The following is a 25182-nucleotide window of genomic DNA, read 5'->3' on the forward strand; positions in this document are numbered from 1 at the left end:
TACTCATGCAATCATCATATAACCAAAAAAAAGCTTTTTAGGGAAGTGTAGAGAAGCAGGTCTCTCTGTGGCACACCCTAGGTAATGCTAAATTTGCTATGATATTCAGACTCTAGTGTTTCTTAATTGTAGAGAAAATCTCTTACTCTTTTACGTGCTCCGCAGCAATGCTCGTTTCAGCACTCTTTTCGAAGCTCTATTCAATCAGTGTGCCTGCTTCGGGCACACCCACAGAATTAAAATGATAAGTGCTATCTTCACAAAATTTTACTTGTGTACTCCTCTAGGCTTAATTAGACTGCCTACCCTTTTTTTTAATCAAAATTCCAACATTAAAAGGTAGCGTGCCAGAAAGGGTTAACAGAGCAAAGTAGTATGCCTGCTTGAATTTCAGCATGTGATTTTTTTACTGAAGAGAAATGAAGTTCTTTTTTTTCAAATGACTATTCATTAGTTTATTTTTATTACTAAGATGAGAAGTAGATATTAGACAGTGATGGTACAATAAAAAGGATCATAGCATTAACCAAAAGAAACTCCTTCAGTAAGCTGAAGAATGGATAGATACCTATCTTTACAAAGGACTAATATACTAAAACTGGATAGCACCAAAATAAGCAATGTTCTGTTTACTGATGGAAGTAAATTTAGTACAGATGAAAGAAGTCATGTTCTTCTTATATATATATATATGAGGGGAAGGTGAAAAGTTCTCGGCCTGACCCACAGTTGGCACTCCAGTTGCTATTTCTAATCTATAATAGTTATATTAGGGAGTGCTTTCGATTTCTATATTTAATTCAAATCACTATTTTAATTAAGTCTTAATGAGATCTTAATAATAAGTCTTAATGACATCTTTATAATTACAGTATTTACCTGATAGTTGATAATTACTTTAAGTTAGTACTGTGACAGCTTTAAATAGTTAGAGACTTTTGATTAAAATCTTGTAGTTTCAAGTAAATAATTTAATTAGATGAACATTAAGGTATTTGTAAATGGCAATATTTAAAAACAGACTCGAGTGCCACGTGCGACTCTCGCACGAAGAATGTAATTTATTTTTAAATGTTAGAATTCTTTTTTTCTTCTTGTTTTGTATGTCGCCATTTGAGTGTTAAATAACGTTTTTTTTTTTCTGTGTTCCATCATTGGAGTTGCTTCATATCGCCAAAGAAGTATCACAGTCTTAATTATTTTGGAGGCACCGACCGAGATCAAATAATCGTGCGTATTTTTATTTTATTAGTTCATCACTGAACATAATATTAGTGATACCAGATTATTACTTCCTGTTCATATAGAATTGCTTTATTTTATTAATTCATCACTGAATGCAATATTAGCGATACCAGATTATTATTTCCTGTTAATATTGAATTGTCTTATTTTATCACCGTATTTGATATTATAATTAATATTCATTTTAGTTGTCCAGACGGTAGATATATATATTGGTCTATGTTATTATTCTTATTTTAATCACAAGTAATGTGGTAGAGAGAATGAACTTCATATAATTTAAATATTTCATTTTTGAGGTATACTTACTTAACAAAGTGCATTTAATTTCGTGATTCCTGACTGCATTAATTAATTAAAGTAATTGATTTGAGCTATTTTGAGGAAATATAAAGAACACAGTGTTCGTTAATTTTAAACATAGAAACAATGTCTTACTTAGGAAGAGCTCGTAAGGAAGATTTGCAAAATCTCGCGGCTGAACTCGGAGTTCATGCGACTGCAGATTTAAAAATAGTCGATTTAAAACAGAAAATTGTTGAAAGTAGAGATTATGATGAAGTATTCATCAAAGGAGTCTTAGACACAATAATAGAAGAACGCAAAGTGAGGGAGGAAAGAGAAGAACGGAAAGAGAGGGAGGAACGTAGAAGACAGGAAGAAGCGGAGAAGGAAAGAACAGTATGAATTAGAGAGATTAAGACTTGAAGCAGAGACAAAGTCTCAAAATACCGGACAGATCCGGCCGAAAACGGAGCTGCGTCACCTTATGCAGAAACTTGATGACAAGAAAGGAGATATCAGTCTATATTTGCTATTGTTTGAAAGGCAAGCAGAATGGGCTAAAATTGATAAAGAAGAATTTGTATCTTATTTACTAGGACTACTTCCTTACAAAGTAACCCAGTTAATAGCTAGAGAACCCTCCGATAAAGCTAAAGACTATGAACACGTGAAGAATTTATTGTTAAGACGGTTTAAACTAAGCCCGGAAAAGTTTAGGCAGAAATTTTATGAAACATCAAAAAAAGTACCGAATCCACATGGGTGGATTTCAATTATGAAATAGAAAATTGTTGCGAAGAATGGGTGACTGGTCTAGGAGTTAAGACTTTTGATCAGTTGCTAGATTTGATGGTGATTGACCAACTTAAGCATCGAGTTCCTCCTGAAATTCGAGATCATTTTCTTGATGAGTGGGTAGAGATGATTTCATCTAAAAACACAGAAAAAAACTTTGCAAACATCTTTTCTGAACAGAAAAATAAAACTATTTCTACATTACTCCAAACTTGTATTGTATGTGTCTCTGGTGGTGAAAACAGAATCCATGCAAGGGTTTTGTGTGATAGTGGTTCAGAAAAATGCTTTATAAAAGAAAATTTAGTAAGAAAACTGAATTTAAAGCCTATTAGAAAAGAAAATTTATTACTATATTCATTTGGCAGACGAAAACCACAAGAATCATCATTTGACGTAGTTTCTCTTGAATTACAAAATGTTTCGCAACCAAGCAATACCATAAATATTGAAGCCTTGGTAGTTGAAAAAATAACTGGCGCTACAGTCAAAATTCCAGACAAAGGTTTGATTCAACGCTTGAAAATGAGAGGATTTAATCCTGCTGATACAGGGCATGAACGGGAAATAACTATTTTACTAGGGTCAGACTTTTTATGGCAAATTCAATTAGGTATTGTAGGAAAAATTGGAAAATATTTATACATTGCAGAAACTATTTTCGGACATACTATTCAGGGGCAGATAGAATCAAAAAATAGAAAAATAAATTGTTGTAGTGTATCAGTTGAGAGTGAAAATGATGAACTGAAGAAATTTTGGGATTTAGAAGTCATGGGTATTGTTGAGAATAACGAAAAGAATTCTAGTGATTTAGAAATCATAAATGACTTTCAAAATTATTTGAAATTTAAAAATGGTCGTTATGAGGCAAAGTTACTATGGAGCAAATCTCGCGATTTATTCAGAAACAATCTTGAAGTGGCTAAAAGAGGATTTGCTAGTCTAGAAAATAAATTTAAGTGTAATGAAATGTTATTTGAAGAATACAACAATATTCTCAGGGAACAAGAACATTTAGGAATTGTAGAAGTATGCTTTGAAAACAGCTCAATACTTAATTCTTATTATATGCCTCACCATCCTGTAATTAGAGACGACAAAACAACAACAAAAGTACGCATCGTTTACGATGCTTCTTCAAAAGCAAATAATGCTCTTTCTCTCAATGACTGTCTTCACCCAGGGCCAAATCTAAATCCAAATGTTTTGGACGTTATTTTGAAATTCCACGAAAATAGGATTGCCTTTTCAGCAGATATCGAAAAGGCATTCCTTCAAATATCAATCGCAGAAGAAGACAGAGATTATCTGAGATTTCTTTATTTTAAAAACCTTGATAGAAAAGAGAGTGCAATTTCTTACAAAATGACAAGAGCAACCTTTGGTGTAACTTGTAGTCCTTTCATCCTTGCCTGCACAATAAAACATCACATTGATAAGTACAAGAATTCTAACTTTAAGACTTTTGAAATGCTTAACTCAAATCTTTACATGGATGACCTATTTTCTGGAGTGACAACTGTTGAAGAAGCGCTTAATCTATTAAATGAATCTGTTAAAATTCTTGCTGAAGGAGGTCTAAATCTAAGAAAATTTGAAACCAATTCCCTAGAGCTTAAGCAGAAATGGCTTGAGGAAAAGTTAATCTCTCTCAATAGTGACACTCCATGTACATCCTTAAAGGTACTAGGTTTAATATGGAATAATGATGAAGATGTCTTAGGACTAGAATTAACACCCTTACTGTCCTCTATAAACACTGACTGTACCAAACGTAATGTAATTTTTGACCCATCTGGATTTATCGCACCCTTTGTAATTCAAATTAAATGTTTATTGCAACAGCTATGGCTTCAAGGGGTACCTTGGGATGAGGTCTTTTCTGGAGAACTTGAAAATGACTGGAAAATATGGCTCTCTGAAATAAAAGAACTTAAAATGTTGAAAATTCCCAGATATTATTTTCATGTACCAAATTTAGGCAGGGACACTGTTCAGTTACACATTTTTAGTGACGCTAATCCGAATGCGTATGGCTCAATTGCATACTTGAGATACAGAACTGATGAAGATAAATTTGAAACTACATTTGTTTTGGCAAAATCACGTGTTGCACCATTAAAGAAATTAATGCTTCCCCGCCTTGAATTGATGGGAGCACTGGTGGGTGCTAGGGTTGCCAACTACCTGAAAAATATTTTACATATTTCAAATGTCATTTTATGGTCAGATTCGGAAATAGTTCTACATTGGATTAAAAGTACAGCTAAAAGATGGAAACCTTTCATTGCTAATAGAATTTCAGAAATACATGAAATTTCAGATCCTTGTTCATGGAGACATTGCGAAGGAAAACTCAACCCTGCAGATCTAATAACAAAAGGTTGTTCTGCAAAAGAACTGATAAATTCTTCGAAATGGTGGCATGGCCCTGCATTTCTTTCGTTACCTGAAAGTCAATGGCCAAAACCCAAACTATCAACGTCAAAATTACATGATGTATCAGAAGAATCTCGAAAATCGGAAGCTATCCTAGCGTGTAAAACTAAATCTAAGAAAAAAATGGGGAATATGAGAATAGGACCTTGTTTCAGATGTCATAAATATGGGCACTTAATTGCTCAATGTAAAGAAAATGTAAGTAAAAATCAGAAGTTTAAAATAGACGATAAAAATGGACAGTTTAAAGATAAAGAATTAATGTTAGTAGAAAATTATGTAACAACTACAGATAAAGGAGGTAACGCAGATAAATTTAATTGGGTCGTAGATACTGCAGCTACAACTCATTTCAGTAATAATAGAAATTTAATGACAAATTTCGAAGAAATAAACGATATACGTATGTCTTTAGCTGTAGGAAATTGTGAAAGTAAAGTACTAGGAAAGGGTACTGTCAAATTTGCAGTAAAAGTAGGCAATCGAATAAATTGGATTGAGTTAGATAATGTGTTATATAATCCAAATCTAAGAAGAAATTTATTATCGGGAGCAAGGTTAGAAAAGGTTGGTGCTCATTTTGTGATTTCGAAAGGGAAGATGTGGATATACTTTAATAATTGGGATAGATTATGCTACGCTAAACGATATGACGGACTTTATCACGTAAAACCATTTAGATATGCAACAGGTAAAAGGGAAGCTGGTTACGGTACAGAAATTGGAAAGTTAAATAAAGTAGACGATGCAATGCTATGGCATCGGAGATTTAGCCACATAAATTTTGATTATATTAAGATAACTAGTAAGAATCAAAGCGTGAAAGGGTTACCAGAAATTTAAAAACAAATAGAGAGGTGTAAATCGTGTATTATTGCTAAATCTAGTAGAATAACTTTTAAATCTGTTCCGAAGAGATCGGATAAACCATTGCAGTTGGTTTATTTAGACGTTTGTGGCCCACTACCAGTTCCATCTAAGGGTGGGAGTAAATATTTTCTTGCTATTGTAGATGATTATAGTAGATTAGTAACAGTGTATTGTATGAAAAATAAAAATGAATCGTTCTACAATTTTAAGAATTATCATAGGCAAATGGAAAGACTGACGAATAGAAAATTAATAAGTATACGCACCGATAATGGTAGGGAATTCTGTAATAGGCAATTCGAAGGGTACTTAGCCAAAAATGGAATTAGTGTTGAACGCACGAACGCGTACACCCCAGAAGAGAATGGTGTGTGTGAACGTTTTAACCGAACGGCATTAGACGCAGTTAAAGCTATGCTTAATGACGGTAAAATGGGAAAAGAATGGTGGGCAGAAGCTCTTGGCTGTTTCGTACATACGTGGAACAGAGTATGTCATAAAAGCAACCGAACCCCTTGTAAGGATCTTAAGTTTTACTAACGTTTATTTTATTTTAAATCTTTACTATCACTTCTTATTTTCTACTTCCAGCCAGAATTAAAAGCTTTAACTTATTTATGCAAATTTGTCTGGCGAACGCCAAGTACTTAAGTTGTGGCTTTTTGCCAAGCAAGAGAGAGGAAGGAGTTAGTCAAAGCAGGCTGCTTGCCTTAGCAGTTTTACTCGGTGGCTGGTTGCCTTCCAGGTCAGAGGTTTAATCCTCTTGATAATTTTAAACGTATTGTAGTGTTAACAGTTCTCTGTACTACATACGGCTTCCTGTTAATATACGGCCAATCTTCCACGTAGGCCCTTGTTTATTATTCCAAAGTTAAGTTAGAGTTTAGTTAATATTTTTATATTCTTACGTTCAGACCACAAGTGGTTGGTCTCTGTATTCCGACGTTCGGAAATTATTGTAAAGAGTGAAAAATAAAGGGTTTCGTATACCCTTCCTGTGTATCTTGTCTACTTCCCACATTTATTGAACATAGCTTTAGTAAGCTCCCTGTTCCGAGTCAGGTCTTTGCATGTTCCCAAAGCAAGTAAGGTGGAACACTGAACCTGATAGTGGCGCCCGACGAAGAAGAATTACCATGGCCGAGTTTCAAGAAGAACCTGTGCTGCCTGCAGAAGCGGCTCAGAATCCAGAAATGCCAGCTGCCGGCCTGGAAGGATTTGGTTACATCGTCCAGACCATGCGCGCAGCGATGAAACCAGAAGCAACATTTAATGGAAACTCACCGGTTACCAGTTTTTTGGAAAAACTAGATGACCACTTCACGATGTATCCCGTGCACGAGTTCCAGAAAGTCACATTAGCTACCAGCGCTTTGAGGGGCCAAGCGCTTAATTGGTTCAAATGTATAGGCAGAAGTCTCTTGGGTCAAGCAGGAAGTCCCACCTATACTTACGAAAATTTCAAGACTGCCTTAGTAAAAGCCTTCCCTGTCGTAAGGGATCGTGCGAAATTAGAAGCGGAACTTTTCAGCATATACCAGAAACCAATTGAAAATCTCTCAAACTTTATTTTAAGAACAATTCATGTCTTCAAACTCTTGTATGGAAACCGTCCGGATCCTGAGATAATTCAAGTGATTTTGCCGAGGTTACTTCACCAAGTACAAGACTTTATTGAATTAAGGAATCCGACTACACTGGAAAAGTTATTTGAGCTAGCAATCCAGTTTGAAAGTAGAAGAACGGCGGACATTGAAAGAAGACGCCAATATCAACAACGAAACCAATTTGGTTAGCCAAGACCACAGCAAAGTCAAGCACACGGCTACGGAAGCAAAGCGAATCAGTGGGCAAGGAAACCCAAGTATCCAAAAACAGCCGGCGAACGTCGACAGTTCAATAGCAATCCAGGAAAAAAGTCTCAAGGCCAGTGGAAAAAGAAGGAAAGCATGGAAAGAAAAAAGGATTTAAACTAAAACGGATTTCTGCTGACGGAGAGTGCGGAAATCCGAAGGCCAAGAAAACCTCTCTTCCTTCAAGTTAAATACAGTAATGGTGAAAAATTTGACTCTTCCGAAGATTGAGGTGTTGGTGAATAACATCCCAGCCACCGCACTCCTGGATACAGGAGCGCAGTGTTCTGGTGTGGCAGAAGAATTTTTAGGAAGTATTTTCGGAAATACCGCATATATAATTCGGATAATACGACAGTGTTAGCTGCACAGGGAGAAAGATGTAAGTGCATAGGTAAATTACCGCTATACATTCGTATCAAGGACGAACAAGTAAAAATTATGTTTTTTATAGTAAAGAATCTGCAAGCACATATCATCTTAGGAATAGATTTTCTTTCAGAAGCAGAAGCAACGCTGGATTTTAATGAAGTGTCCCTTAAGCTGACGATGAAACCAGTTCGAGAAGAAAAATCGGAACCGCCAATGTTAAACCTTGATCACCTGCCTAAGGAAGAGCAACAAAGAATCCGACAAGTGGTAAGTGAATTTGCTTCGTTATTTAGTGATATTCCAGGATTTACTCAAGTTACTAACCATAGTATTGACACCGGAGATTCAATGCCAGTTCGCCACAAAGCATATCGGTATGATAAGAATAAAGAAAAAAATTATAGAATGGCACATTGGCGATATGCTACGTAAAAAGATCATAACGCCCATCTCAAGTAGTTATGCTAGCCCGGTGGTTTTATGTAAGAAAAACAATGACTATCCATTGACACATCCAAAAAGGTGGCGTTTCGGGATTGACTATCGTAAATTAAACTCCATAACTAAATATCCGGTATATCCGTTACCTATTATTGAAGAAATTCTAACATAACGTCGACCAAATACATGACGACTTTAGACTTAACGACTGGTTATTTTCAAATAGGGGTTAGACCGGAGGACGTGCCTAAGACTACTTTTATAACCAAGTCTGGCACTTATGCATTCCTGCGTATGCCGTTTGGCCTTTCAAGGGCACTGGCAACATTTCAGCGATGTATGGACATGCTGCTAAGGCCTGTTCTTGGAAAGTCCACATTTATCTATTTAGACAATATCATTATTACAAGTGATAATCTGGACCAACATGTACAGGATTTAAGACAAGTGTTTTCATTATTAAATGAGGCCGGTCTAAAAGTTAATGTCGAAAAGTGCAAATTTGCAGCCCCTGAATTAAAATATTTAGGTTACAAAATATCTCAGAAAGGAATCGAGACAGATGAATCAAAAATAATCGCTGTGCAAAAGTATCCGCCACCAAATACGGCTAAGAAGCTCTCTTCTTTTCTAGGACTTTGTTCATATTATAGGTCTTTTATAAAAGATTTTGCAGCTATTGCTGAACCATTGTTAAAATTAAAAAGGAAAAAGGCAAGATTCTCGTGGACGGCCGAAGCCAATAGTGCTTTCGAAAAATTAAAGCAAGCATTAACGCAAGCCCCTGTGTTGAAATTTCCTGAAAAGGATGAGAATTTAGAAATTTCAGCGGATGCTTCGGATTATGTGGTACGAGCGGTACTTTCGCAAAATCAGCAGCCCGTGGCATTTTTTAGTCGAACTTTAAATCAAACACAAAGAAATTATTCCGCGACCGAGAGAGAGGCACTTGCAGTTCTGTTAGCAGTGCAAAAGTTCCGAGTCTAATTTGGAAGAGCGCCAATAACAGTGTATTCTGATCATGCGGCGGTAACTAGATTGTCCTCAGGGAAAAACTTATCCCCAAGGTTAATAAGATGGGCACTCAAGCTACAAGAATATAATCTGGTAATCAAGCATACCCCCGGAAAGGAAAATATCGTAGCAGATGCCCTATCCAGAATAAAAATAGATGAAGAAGGTAATACTGTAAAGGTGGCAATGCTCACAGCATGTACAATAAATTCCCGAGAAACTGTAATAACCGAACTGGGTAAGGATCCTGTGTTTGGAAACATTTATGAGTATTTAAAGGATCCTGAAATTTTAGCCACCAAGATATTGTGGCAATAAGAAATAGGGTGGCCCATTGCGAACTAATAGATGGTCTATTATTTTATACAAAAACTACAAATTCCAACAACGAATTTCGACCAGTTATCCCAGCTAGTCTTAGATTAAATATCCTGCAGGAGTGGTGTTAAAAGCCAGGAATGGTGAAACATGCTCCGCAAACACTGACCAAATAAAACCATACTATGACCGTAATAAAATGCAAATATTCAAAGATCTTTTGCAGGATCCGGCACGGCAGGCACAAGCTCCAGAGGTGGAACAACGTCAAGCACAAGGACAAGCTATTAGGAGGCAGGAGCAATTGAAAAGAAAGTTTCCCCGTTGGAAAATTGAAGGTAACAAGAAAAGAAGCCATTCCACCGACCAGAAAAGAGAGCTCACGACCACCCCCAGAATGAAGAAGGGAGAAGTACGACGAATGCAAAGAGAGCCAGGAGAAATAACGGCAACTATAACCCGGCTCCCAAACGGAAGATCTACTCATCGGACAGGACTCTACGCAGCAAATGTCGCCGAATTGCGGAAGGACCACCACCGGCGGAGGAAAAGATACAAGGAAAATTTGAACGGCCAGCAACGAGATCCAAGCAGAAACGAGAGAGAAGTGTCCCGGTTCCACCAAGACCAGCTGCCATCAAACAGCCAAGACCACAGGCAGAGGCAAAAAAGAAGGTATTCAAGGGTGACCGAACTGGAGGAAAAAGAAAGCTCCTACAGGAAGGAACTGAAGGGCGAGCCCGCACAAGAAGGAGGATAAATTAAACACGAATCGTTGCTACCTTCCAGGACTGGGCAGAGAAAAGAATGTCCGAATATCACAAAGATAAGTAAAATTTTATGTTACTTTGCAAACTTAAGTTAATCTTTCATTCTTACTGCAAGTGGCAGAATTCAAGACGTTTTACCTCATGTGAGGTCTACCCTTATCGCCAAAAAGGCGAGAAATGAGTTGTTACCTATTTTGGTATTATGTTTTTCAATTACTCACGCGTAAAACTAAAGTTCATGTATAATAGGAATGTGTAAATACTTGAATATTGTAAAAGTTATTGTAGAAAATTTTATTTAAAAGATTCTGGCAAGAAAGAAGTTTTGGTCTGAAAGACTTTTGAAATGTAGTGTTTCAATGTAGAAGAATTGCCACTTCCTTGGAAAAGAATAGAAGTTAACAATGTACTACTAATGTATGTTTTAAATTGCATAAAATTAACGGCATGTCAATATGTTCTTATATACAATGTGAGCTGTTATTTTAAATGTTAAGAAATACTGTGATATGGTAAAAGTGAAAGTAATGCCAAAAATTTTAAACTTATTCGTGTGACTTTAAAAAAAAAAAAAGAGAGAGAAAAGTATTGTGAATATGTGTTAAAGGTTGAATGAATGTAGTTAGGCTCTCTGACGCTACACTTCAGAGTTAGCCACTTTCAGAATAGTACCTCAGGGTTTACAGATGAAGATAGGGTGTGTTACGAGGTCTTGTTATGTTGAATTTTAACATGTTAGTGTTTTGATTGTAGGAGGCAGTGTTGAACACTTGTACATAAAAACATTCGTGTTTGGTGTTTTCTTTTACAACACATGTCAGAGAGCACGGGGAGAGATAATTAAAATAAAGTCATGAATGAAATAAGAATGTTAAGAGAAATATAAATATTCATGTTACTTGCCATTTCATTAAACTAGTTTAACTTTTTAAATTTCTAGTTTCTAGTGAGAAATGTTTGTAAAAGATTGGCCTCGCGTTAGATTCTAGAGCTAAAAGTTTTCAACAAGGTCGGTTTAGACCTCAGTTTCAAACTAATTAACTCTGACGGGAAGTATGTAAGGATCTTAATTTTTACTAACGTTTATTTTATTTTAAATCTTTACTATCACTTCTTATTTTCTACTTCCAGCCAGAATTAAAAGCTTTAACTTATTTATGCAAATTTGTCTGGCGAACGCCAAGTACTTAAGTTGTGGCTTTTTGCCAAGCAAGAGAGAGGAAGGAGTTAGTCGAAGCAGGCTGCTTGCCTTAGCAGTTTTACTCGGTTGCTGGTTGCCTTCCAGGTCAGAGGTTTAATCCTCTTGATAATTTTAAACGTATTGTAGTGTTAACAGTTCTCTGTACTACATACGGCTTCCTGTTAATATACGGCCAATCTTCCACGTAGGCCCTTGTTTATTATTCCAAAGTTAAGTTAGAGTTTAGTTAATATTTTTATATTCTTACGTTCAGACCACAAGTGGTTGGTCTCTGTATTCCGAAGTTCGGAAATTATTGTAAAGAGTGAAAAATAAAGGGTTTCGTATACCCTTCCTGTGTATCTTGTCTACTTCCCACATTTATTGAACATAGCTTTAGTAAGCTCCCTGTTCCGAGTCAGGTCTTTGCATGTTCCCAAAGCAAGTAAGGCGGAACACTGAACCCGATACCCTTATGAAATGTTCTAAATAGAAAACCCAGTGTTGTTTATTTTAAAGTATTTGGTTGTAAAGCCTATGTTGGTGTGCCAAAACAGATTAAGAATAAATTAGAAATGAGGTGCAAAGGAATCATGGTAGGTTATGCGAAGGAAACTACGGTTTATAGGATATGGCTGCCAGAAGAACGCAAATTAATAGAAACCTGTAATGTGAAGTTCGATGAAAAACCGTATGCAGCAAATGGCATCCTGGAACAGAAATCAAAACCTAAATTTAAAAGACTAGAGGAATCTGAGCAATTAGCAGAATCAGATGAAGAACAGGAAATTTCTAGAGAAGAAATAAAGTTGTCAGATGACAAATCTACTCCGAAAGAAGTATCAGACTTAAACTGGCAAAGAAAAGCAGTTAAAAGGCCAGATGGAACACGTACAGACATATATTATTATGTAGAGGGAACAGACACCCGTTTAGATCCTATAATGATATTGAAAAGTATTGTGAGGCAAGAAATATTAAATATGAAAAAGATAAGTTCGATTTTAGTGGAAAAAACGAATACTCGGGGAAAGTTAATTTCGTAGAACAGGAGACTAGCTCTGTGTCTGAAGAGGCAAATTCCGTAGAAATAGTTATCCCACAAAATTTTAAAGAAGCACGAAAATCAGTAAATGCCGAAAAATGGGATAAGGCAATGAAAGAAGAAATCGACACAATAAAGAAAAGAAAGGTTTTTGAATTAGTCGCAAAGCCAGAAAATAAAACTATAATAGGAAACAAATGGGTCTATACGCTAAAAAGAAATGAAAAGAATCAAGTGGTTAGATACAAAGCACGCTTAGTAGCACAGGGATTCAGGCAGAAAAGAGGTGAAGATTTTGATGACGTTTACAGTCCTGTAGTATATTTTTTAATCATAAGAATATTTTTCACTATCCTGGTATGTTTATATTGATGGACTAATTGTCAGTTAGATGTAAAGAACACATATTTATATGCAAACCTAAATGAGAAAATATATGTGACCCAACCAGAGGGATTTATCGAAGAGGAAAATAAAGTGTGTTTATTACACAAGGCCATTTACGGTCTACATCAAAGCGGCCGTGAATGGTTTTATGAATTTGAAAGTACTTTAGAAAATCTACATTTTAAGAAAATACAATGGTGTAATTGTGTTTATAAGGGTTCAAATGTAATTCTCTTGTTATATGTAGATGATATTGTGATTTTTAGTAAAGATCAATATAGTATAGATAAAGTAATTTCACAGCTGAGTAAGTTTTTTGATCTTAAAGTATTAGGCAAAACTAAAACGTTACTTGGAATTGAATTCTTAGAGAATGAGAATGGGGTTTTTATACATCAGGAGAAATATATCGAAGAAATTTTTGAAAAATTTAATTATTTCCAGATACCAATAACTTTACTTCCCATAGCTAAGGGCACTATTCTTACAAAATTAGATTGTCCATCTACAAGTGCAGAAGTTGCGGAAATGCATACATTACCCTTTAGAAATCTGTTAGGATGTTTAGTTTTTGTAGCTAACAGGACAAGGCCTGATATTACATATGCAGTGAATATCTTATCACAATTTCAGGAGAATCCTGGAATTAGGCATTGGGAAGCATTGTTGAAATTGCTTGGTTATCTCAATAGTACTAAATTATATAAGTTAAACTTATCGAAGATTAAACATCTAAATTTATATTGTTATTCAGATGCTGATTATGCAAGTAATAGAGATGACCACGTGTCCATGGGAGGATTTATATTATATTTAGATGAAGTACCGGTAATCTGGAAAACTGTTAAACAAAAATGTGTAAGTTTATCAACCATGGAAGCGGAGTATATCGCTCTATCTGAAGCAGCGAAGGAATTAATGTGGACGAAAAATGTCTTACAAGATGAAATTTTAAAGTTTAATTTAAGAGAGTGTAAACTATTTTGTGATAACAAGTCTGCCATTGATTTTTCTAGATCGCCAATAGAAAATCGCCGAACTAAGCACATAGACGTAAAATATCACTTTGTTAGAAGACTAGTAAATGGTGGAGTGTTTGATCTTGAATTTATCACCAGTAAATTAAATACTGCCGACTTATTTACAAAAGCAGCGACTGCTGTTAATTTAAGAAAGTTTTGTTTAGATGTTTTCAGTGTTTAAAGACAATAAGTGTTTTCGTATAATAGAATTGAACTATGAACTTCTGTGAAAGTTTTGTTTTTGTCTTTGCATGGGCAAAAGAGGGCCGTTTGTTGGCTTTAGTTTTCCACATGCAAATTTTGATCGGAGGTCGATCGGTGGTAAGCTAACGTGGTTGCCGCTGATTGGCCGATGACGTCAAGATCGGCGGGTTGGCCGAGTATAATATATATGTACGCCGGTATCAGCGAAGCTTCTTGTTTCTTGTTCTCTTGTGTGAATATCAGTTAGCTTTATGCTAGTTTGATTTCACTAAATGATTTTAAATGTAAAGGCTACAGTGTTAGCTCTTCTATTTTATTTACGGAATAAAGCAAGAATTTTATATAGTTTAGTCTTAGCTTTATTTAAGGGAAGCAAAACATGCTTTGCCTTTATCACCACTGTCAACACATGCGTCAACGCGGCGCATGCGCAGAAAGATTTTAGGTTTGATGTCCGGATTATAGATCATTCCGAATTATGGGTGTCCGAATTAGCGACTTTTGACTGTACGTACTTTTGTCTACCATTGGAAATAAAAATATATGCATTACGAAAAATAGAATCGTGAATTCATGATCATAAACGTAACAAGTTTTATACAGTCAGCGGTATTTATACCAAGTTTGGCGTACAAGTACAGCTAACCTATGATTGCTTAGTTTTAGTTTCCCTTTTCAAGCAGCATTACAGAACATAAAAAAATCTCGAATTTGGGAGAAGATATGAATTTAGGGAGACAGCACTAAATCTAGAAATGCTAATTTTGAGGTCGTCAATTATTCTTTAAAGCAGCTACCCCTTCATAAGAAAGGTAGAAGAGAGTAAGGTAGCAGAAAAGGATGAGCAAAGTAAGAGAAAGTTTAGCATATGAGGAAAGCATCAAGGATGTCGCCATCATGATTCATGACCATTAGCATACATAGATTATGTAATACTTAAACAACTAATTTACAACTATTGCAATGATATAATTTCTAAATAAACTAACCAATAAATTAAGACAAATATAGAAGTCCATTGAAAAAATGTCCAATGTCTTTTTGAATGTCCATTGAAAATTGTTTGAGAAGTCTCTTGATGAAAATAGTTCCACCAGGTAAATGTTCAAAGTTCACTAAAAGTCTTTCAAAGTAAATGTTCACATGTTTTTCATAAAGTAAATGTTCACTAAAAAGTCTTTGAAATTTTTGTTGATGAAAATATTTCCATTATAATACAGATTGAGTTGTGAGCTTTCATAGAGTTTCATATTAAAAAAAAATATAACTTTCACATTTAGTGAAACGAATATTCAGTGAAATGAACTTTTATATGCAGGAAAATATAATACTCAATTTTACAATTAATTGCATAAGTTCTTATTGTGGATACACATACTTAATACAACAGAAAATTAAATATAAAAACGTAATAATATAATGGAATACACACTAATACTTTGATGATTAATTTGGCATGTCCTCTCCACCAAAATCAGCATTCCATCTTGCTGATGGTCAAGGGTGCTTAAGTACAATATATCAAAAACCCTCCGTTCCTTAAAAAAAAGGTAACTGGTTTTTGGCATTGTACAATTTTCATTATACAAGTCTTTTGTTTCTAAAATCTTGCATATTACTTAATAATATATAAAATTAAGACTGAAATTCAAGACAAATAACTTGTATAATTTACATTTTTCAAAAATATACTGTATTTGCTGGCGTATAAGATGCACTTTTTTCCTTTGAAAACAGGTCTGAAAACCGGGGTGTGTCTTATACATCGATACTCAGTTTTTTATTACATTCATTTCTGGAACTTTCTTGTATTCGGAGTTATGAGATTTTTTTCTTGTTCCGTTGCAGAGTGTGGGAATATTACAATTACGTATAGCTCAGCGAATGCGCTGTCATCAACAATTACAGCTGGGTTCGTTTAAACTTAAAAATTTTTTTGAACGGCTTCTAAGTTTGTGAAATTTCTACTGTTCAATTTCCTTAAATTTGTTAGGAAGTTATGGCTCAAAAACAATGTTGGCCTTGCTATAACATAGCATACAAGCTACGTGTGATTGCATATGCTAAAGAACATGTAAACAGGGCTGCAGAGAAGCATTTCGGGCCACCCCCAATTGAGATAATGATTAGAACTTGGCGGAATTATAATGATCAGTAATAAAGTTTTATCTTTCAAAAATATGTATAAAAAAGGGAGATGCATTTTATACGCCTGCAAATAGGGTAATTAAATAATACTCTACAATAAGAAAGAAAAAAAAATGTTTTAAAATTAATGCGTGTGTGTGATAGCACTTCTGTCTACACTATGGTCAGAGCATTGTGGCTGATAAAGAAAATAGAAATGACCCAAGTCAGTCTCATTGCCATAGATGAATCTCCAAACAAATAAAAATAAGAAAACATTTTAAGGGGGTTGTTAGGAGTGTTCCTAGGCAGACAGCGGGTACATGCTATCACTTTTTGTATCCTCCCTAAAGAAAGGATGCAAGAAGTAATACACATAGCGTGAAACCTAGTGGTCGAAAAAAAATAATAAAAACATTCATCTTTGAATGAAAAATCTGGAACTGAATCCAGATTTTTCAAAAATGTGGTGGTGCAGTTTTTCCTCTCCTCATCTTCTGGGCTATGGGGGACATACACAACAAATTTTGAACGGAAAAATTCAGGGAAGAAGGAAAGGAGACAGAAAGTTTAAGATCGAGAAAAATAATTTGCCACAGTCAGGGTTTAAAGCCTAAATCAGATATTAAGTGTCATAACAGGGAAAAACTTTTAATGCAGAATTTTAGAAAATTAAAAATAAATTACTTTTGGACAGAGACAGGAATTCTACTATTTCTAATTTAAATCCACTAGCTGAATTAAAAGGCTTGAGTCTGGTAGTAGGATGAACAATTTCTGATTTCTTTTTAGTTAGAGGATTAGGCTTATCAATTTCAAAAGTAACTTCAGAAGATTGTGTTAAATTTTTGTAAGGAGCTGAAAAAGGAGGAGACAGTTTATGTGTATTAGGATATTGAAATTCTTCATACACTGCTAAATCACCTAATTTAAAATTACTAGGTTTATACTGAGTATCATATTTCTCTTTATTTACATTATGACAATCATCAGACCTTTTTTGAGCAATTTTTCTAGCTTCTTCAATTGGTGGATATAATTCTTGATTCTGAAGTAAGGAATTATAAAGTAATTTTCCATACATTAAATATGGTACAGTACAAAGTCCATCATGTGGACTTGCTGGGACTTCGGCAATTTCGGATTAGGGGTTTTTCTGGATTATAGATCATCAATTTAAATCTGGTAAGATGGCGTGCAGAAATTATACAATTATAAATATGAAACCATAATTTATGAAATAAAGAGCAATTATGGGTTGATCTTTACAATATGGTAACTGGTAGTTTGGCGACATTTTGGAGGCAATAAAGGTTACTACCTGGGACTTTGGTAATAATGTGAGCAGTACTCAGTTCCGATTACGCATTATTTTGTGTGGGGGAAATGAGAGATCATGGGATGTGTCATGTGATATTAATGGACGAATTACGGTTCTTTAATCGGAAAAGGGGGGAATTTGGACAAGTATCTGTGGATGTATATTATTTTGTATTAAGCTTCATTGTGTGTTGTGTGAAGTAAGGTTGAATAATTTTGGGATTGTATGGTGCTGTCTAAAGTGAATTGTAGATGTGATAAAGAAATTTTTTTTTTTTATCAAATTCTATCAAATTCGGAAAAAAAATTGTTCAGTAGTTTTATTGAATCCATAATAAAAGTGTATCCACCATGTAAGGAAGATTCGGAAGAAGATTAGGTTAGTTAGACTTTGTTAAGAATGTGAGTAGTATTCAGTTCTGATTACGCATTATTTTGTGTGAGGGAAATGAGAGATCATGGGATATGTTATGTGATATTAATGGACGAATTACTGTTCTTTAATCGGAAAAAAATCTGGCAATTTTGTATTTGGCTTTATTCTGTGTTGTGTGAAATAGTGTTTGTGAATTTTTGGATCCCGTGGCCGTAACTAAAGTGAATTCGAAATGGGTATTTAGTGGTATTGAAAAGGATAGTAATAAATGTTTTTTAAGGTTGTGTGAGAGAGAAATAAAGATGTTTTATTATGTTATTTATTTTATCTGGTATCTTGCTTTGAAAGATAAGTATGATTTTAAAGATTCTGAAACAGAAGTAAGAAAAGTGTATCCGCCACGTAATCAAGATTCTGAAGATGATTAGGTAAGTTAGTATTTTTAATTATTTGAGGATATTATTTTTATGCATTGTTGTAAATGTAAGGTGGAAAGGAATTTGGTATTATTGGGAAAATTGTTATTAGCAATGATTTAGTTTAAAGTAATTAGGATTGTAAGGTAATTTTTATTAATTTAATGTATGTGCTCATTTATATTTTAAGTAGTGTTTTTGAATTTAATTATATTTTAATGAAATGATAGTTATTTTGTGAATTTTATGTTTGTAGGAATTTGGTATACGTTTAAGTTGAAATAAACGTGCATGGAAATAATTTAAATATTTGATATTAAGTATTTGTAATGCTTGAGGTATGAATTCGTTGATGACGTGTATAATGTAATAGATGATTTAGAGGTAAAAGTTTTTGGATATTCTATTTATTTTATATGTGGAAATGTTGATATTTGTAAAGGGAAAATACTTTTTCGCAATCATGTAATTTCATATATGTTCTTTTTACCAGGTTTAAAGATTCAGAAAATTGTCATGTATTTTCGTGAAATTTTTTTAATTTATGAGAAAAAAGCAGTGTACATGGATATAGTGAAGAGTGTGCGCAATGCCATTTTTGTGCAATTCTGGGATGTTTTTTTAAGTAAAAATAAGTCGATGTGTACGTGGTTTAGGGATATTTTAATGAAATGATAGTTATTTTGTGAATTTTATGCTTGTAGGAATTTGGTATACGTTTAAGTTAAAATAAACGTGCATGGAAATAATTTAAATATTTGATACTAAGTATTTGTAATGCTTTCGGTATGAATTCGTTGGTGACGTGTATAATGTAATAGATGATTTAGAGGTAAAAGTTTTTGGATATTTTATTTATTTTATATGTGGAAATGTTCATATTTGCAAAGGGTAAATACTTTTTTGCGATCAGGTAATTCATGTATGTTCTTTTTACCGGGTTTAAAGATTGAGAAAATTGTCATGTATTTTCGTGAAATTTTTCTAATTTATGAGAAAAAAGCAGTGTACATGGATATAGTGAAGAGTGTGCGCAATGCCATTTTTGTGCAATTCTGGGATGTTTTTTTAAGTAAAAATAAGTCGGCGTGTACATGGTTTATGTGTATGTGTTATTTTGAAAAATGCGTAAGGAGAATGGTATTGTGCAGTTTTTCCTAATTTTGCAGTGAATATTTGTCATGATTAAGCAGTTTTGTTTGATAAAATTTCTAGCATAAGTGTAATTCGGCTAGTAGATTGTTGGAAGAAGTGTTCAGGAGATAAAAAGAAAAGAAACATGTCTTTACTTCGTGAAGACAAAATGGCGGTGGGGGAAAAAAATAGAGGGTTGCTGTAGGAGAGTTGGTCGCCAAATTTTCGCCAAAAAATCGCCAAGTTACCATAATGTAAAGATCAACCCAATTATGATCTAAAGGGTATCAAAATTTAACAAAAATAAAGCTTAATATTTATTTGCTTACTTTATTAAACATTTCTTGGTACAACTCTAATATACGCCCTAATTTCACCAAATGTGGCGATATGTGTTCTGGGCTGGTTTTTGGTGCGATTGCGTGTTCTATGGCAACCCTGTTGGATGTTGAAAAATCTTTTGCTGGAGCTCGTTGGTTCGCCTCTGTGTCTGAGAAGATGGGAGGGAAAGATAAAATGGTAGTTGTTGAATTGAAGTTCGGCAAAAGGAAATATGATTGTGGCTATCCTGTTGAGGGGTAGTGGGTATTTGGAAGTGTGGAAAGAGGGTCTGGGAGATTATTTTTAATGGCAGTGCATGATAGAAGTAGGGATTTGTGATTTTATTTATTTGTGAACCATAGTATAAATTTTCTGGATCATAGTATAAATTTTCTGGATAGCGTGTCTGGCTGTCATGTAAATACGATAGTGATTACGTGGCGGCATGTTAAAGGCGGTATGAAATTTATATTTCTGCTATTCGAAAACGCATTAATTCATGGTAAGTGCATTTTATTTTATTTTTGTTCTTATTTTGTAGAATGTTATGTTCATTGGTTCTTTAGTATGAATTGGTACCTACGTATTATTGCAACCAGGTTGGCGCTATTTGTAAGTTTGAGTAAAAAAGTATGAATAGAAAGAAAATGTACATTTATTAATTACAGATAATTTTAATACAGTTTTTTATATTATTTTGTTTTAAAATATAAAATAACAATTAAACCCTTCCGGTTTCGAATTTCAATAAGTTGCAGAATTATTTTTTCGGCGGAAATCTTTTGGCTATTGCTTTTAGCACTGATTGAAAACCGTATTCGCCATACCCATGTACACGTCGACTTATTTTTACTTAAAAAAAATCCCAGAATTGCACAAAAATGGCATTGTGCACACTCTTGACTTTATCCATGTACACTGCTATTTTCTCATAAATTACAGAAATTTGCACGAAAATTTTGTGAATCTCCACATGCTCTTTTTACAAAACTACGTATAACACATAGGGTTGCCAAATTTCGCAATTTATGCAATTTTGGCCTGGTTGCGTTAATACGTAAGTACCTGAATTTTTGTCGTTATTGTTGCTTTTTTAAATTGTTTGAAATTTATTTTAGTTTATTTTGTTGTTTAGTGTCTAGACTGTACAATTCATAGATGTTTTTTAAAGTTGAAACAGAACGCTGTATACATGGTATTATTTGAAATTTATTGTTGTTATGTTATTTTATTAAAGTGAGGAGTGCGTAGATCGTAGATTCCTTCCTTGCCTAAATTGTGCAATTCGTAGAATTTTTTTAAAGTTTAAACAGGATGCTGTGTACATGGTATTCTTTGAAATTTATCGTTGTTATGTTAATTTATTAAAGCGAGGTGTCCATAGTTTGTAGATTCGTTCATTGCCTACATTGTGCAATTCGTAGATGTTTTTTTAAGTTAAAACATGTCGCTGTGTACATGGATTCTTGTCAAATATTTTTGGTTAGAAACTTTAGGTTTTTGCTATCTAAATTTTTTGTTTTTGTTTCGGATTTTTAGCTAAACTATGTGTGTTCAAAATGTAGTTTTTGCATGTGCGAAAACCGCGTTTTTGGAGACATTTTAGGCTAAAAGTTCAAAATGTAGAAAAAAAATTTAGATAGCAATATGGTAGCATGAAGTTTCTCGCCAAATATTTTTGGCGAGAAATTTGGCGACTTGAGGGCGCATATCAGAGTAGTTCCAATTTCTTTCAACGCGCGCATGCGTAAAGCATACATTATGCATAGTCAAAATTAGAAAATTGCAACCAGAAAACTATTTGGAACAATCTTGTATTTTGCACAGATTTTAGTGAAGACTCTATTATCTTAAAGGCAAATAGGCACATTCCTCATCAGGAGCAAAGACATCCACAATGAGTATGTTCTGCTACAACCATGGCTTTCCCTTCGTCCCAGATTTCTTTTGACCGGAGAATAGGAACCTGTACCTAATAGCCCTCGAAACTGACAGTCACTAAAATCTACGTCAAACACAAGAATTTTGCTTTGCTAATTATATATATAGATATATTGATATCATACTTGTTGCAATCAATTAAATAAAAGCCTGATTCGAGCATGTAGCGATCAAACATTTAGCATAAAAAGTCATAATGTTAAATTTGATCTTCAGTTAATAGATCTTAATATTTATATCCTATAAAACAACAGTGATGAATTTTGTTGCATTGCTGCACTTATGGGCTAGTGTAACGTTCAGAGACTTATTTTATCCGTTCACGAACAAATTGATAAATATGAATAAATAATGATTAATAACGCACAACTGTATTAAAAGTTAACGCAATGGGTCACAAGATCGACTTTTATGACATACATAAACTTTAAGTAAATGAATATCTATGCGGTTGTATTACATCATGATAAACAAGTAACTTATGATTTCGTTAAAGATTCTAAATCCTCACGACAAAACAAACTAATAAATGTCATATTATGCAAATAAAACTCCATTACTATCACTAATATTTTCCAATAATTAGTTCTATAACGCATCTACACATAATACACATGGGGAATAAAACATACATACCACAATGTCAATTTATTACTCGTTTATAAACTTTGGATTCAAAAGACTGCAGCAAATGTCACGAACCTCAGACCTAACCATCTGCGAAACTGATTATTTAGGAAACGAAATAACTTTGTTTAATATTCATTAATTAAATGTCTATAAAAGCATTGTTATTATAACAATGCTCCAGGTCAGCGTACAAACAATTCTAAACAATAAGGTGATGCCAACTATTAAAAAATAAATATTAAATTCAACATATCAGGAATTTGTGCTGGTGTATACATAAAGATAATAATATTAAGTAATAGATTAATATTACTGTCTCTATTAATGTACTTTAAAAATATATATACCACCAGATATCATGGTTTTTGAGAAATTATATTTACAAAAAAACTAAAGCTCTACAATCAACCGTATTTAAGAAAGGCTTTAAGTAGTTATGATAAACATGCTGACCAATATAGAGACTATAAACCACAAATTAATCAAGAACCACAGATTAAGAAGACCAAGGTTTTTTTAATATTAAAGGTTAGGCGAGGAAGGGAAAAAGAGTGCCATTGGTTGCTGGTAGGGACGCGTATTTCCAAACCCTACCCCACTTTTCGAATTTTTGACGTCACGGAAATATCGACTAGTTTCACCTGGCAAGACGCCTACCCAAGGAGGTTAGAATTCTAACCTCCTTGCGCCTACCCCACTTTTGACTATTACGGCGCGCTTTCGAAAGAATTGTGCTGCTGAATATTGTGTTTAGGTGCTAATTGTGAGATTTTCGCAATTTATATTATTATGAGTGGAAATTTACGCAAAATCTTTAGTGAATGGTTATTGTTTATCGCCGTAGTGTATTTGAGGAAGGAGGAGAATAATTCGAAAAATCTGGAAGGTGATACTCGGCAATAAATGTGCTGCATTTCATCGCAAAATTCAGCGACGCCAGTAAAACAAACGAAAGTGTTCGAAAAACTTATCCACATCTGAAGCTACTATACAAAAATTGTATGTGTGCCAATACAGCAATTTAAATTTAAAAAAAAAAAAAACGCAGAAAACTTTAGATCAAGGAATAAGAAAAAATTGCAGTGCCTCTATGTGCTTAAAAACTACGAAGCATTCTGCAGACTTTCGTGCCAAAATCAAGGTTGACAAATAGATTAATGCATTTTATTGTTTCTTTTAGTGTATATATTTCAAAATTATTAAAATAACTTGAACAGTTGTTTAATTGCTTAAAACAGCAATAAACTTCATTTATAAAGATATACAAGGAACTTCATAATTCTCTGGTGAACAACTGAAATTTACTAAATTACCTAACTTTATAACATTAAATATCTTCGTAGCTGTGTTATTATGCTCTGTTGTATAAAAGCTTAACTACTTCTAAAAGCTAACTACTAACTAAAAGCTTAGCAACTTACTATTCATTTGTTATACATTAAAATATTTTCTGATTTATTTATTAAATGCGTAATCAATTATCAGGATTACTAAATGTATTAAGAATTTCCATACATGCTTGTGCAGTGTGAATGCATGTTTGTGTAATGAACTTTGATTTTCATGAACGAAAAAGAAATACAATCTCTGAATAAGTACTTTTTTGTTTTCCTGTTCCTGTGTTTAGCTGTAAAAGTAAATTCACTTCAAGTATGTGTCTATGCAATTTTGACGATGTAAATGCTGAAATGTATGTATAGTAAAAACTCAACAAAAAAAATATCCAGAAAGCTCTTGAAATTTTGGATAGCCGAGCATATAAAAAATGAAATATTGTAATAAGTGAATGGAAGAATAAACTACTAGTCTAAAATCATAAAAACAGTTCATCTTATTTGTATCAACTTGACTATCAAAAGCCAATATTTAATATTATGCACGATTTTGAAAAAAATGTATGCTGCTGATCTTTGGAACATGATAACGAGTTTTACAATGGTTGTTATGTGGATTAAGACTGCAAGTTGAGACTTTAAATACGAACAATAGTAATCTGAAAATTTGAAGTAGTAATTTCGTATCCAACAATCTCTGCCAAATAACTTCTATGTTTTAAGTAATTAAAAAATATATTTTTAACCACTTATTATTAATTTTATAAAGTACATTCTATAATTTAAATTTTATTTACTTTCATCTATTTTTAATGTTTGCCATTATAAATTTCATACTATGTACTTTTTTAAGATTTCATAGTTGCTAATTAAACTTCCTTTACAATTTATTTAGTTATTCTATACGTACATTTATATTTTATGTAAGAAAGGGATTTATGTGCAACAGATATACAGAGAAAATCATTTAACTCAAAACTGAGGCGACTGAAATATTTTTTCGTGTTAAAGAATATTGAAAGGGGAAAAAAAAAAGCATATATTCAACAAAATTAAGCTTATTAAAGTATATTTTATTTACATAGATATGTATATATGCATGTATTTAATAAAAACCAATGAAACAAAAACATCCACAAGAACTTAATGGAATTTAATACAAAATTTTCAAGTTTTTGAAAAACAAAACATTTATTGAGTTTTGGAAAAATAATCTGATATTTTTCTTTGCATTGTCTTTTTTAGCATCAAATTGTTTAACGTCAAACATTTTGTTATTCATTTCACCATTGGAATGTGTGTCTAAATAACTGTCCATACTTTTTATGATATTCCTCATT

General features: G+C 33.5%; 1 protein-coding gene across 1 annotated transcript in view; it reads right to left on the reverse strand.

The window, feature by feature from the left end:
- Positions 1-22718, reverse strand: part of LOC146998332 (uncharacterized) — a 33736-nt gene extending 11018 nt beyond the window's left edge. The window contains exon 1 of the mRNA XM_085814088.1: positions 22515-22718. The gene's annotated coding sequence lies outside the window, so the exon portion shown is untranslated. The remainder of the gene's footprint in view (positions 1-22514) is intronic.
- Between the last annotated feature and the right edge of the window lie 2464 nt (positions 22719-25182).

The sequence above is a fragment of the Stegodyphus dumicola genome, chromosome 3, assembly GCF_044657685.1.
Source record: "Stegodyphus dumicola isolate Sdum_Otavi_A_Nest chromosome 3, ASM4465768v1".
NCBI lineage: Eukaryota > Metazoa > Arthropoda > Arachnida > Araneae > Eresidae > Stegodyphus > Stegodyphus dumicola.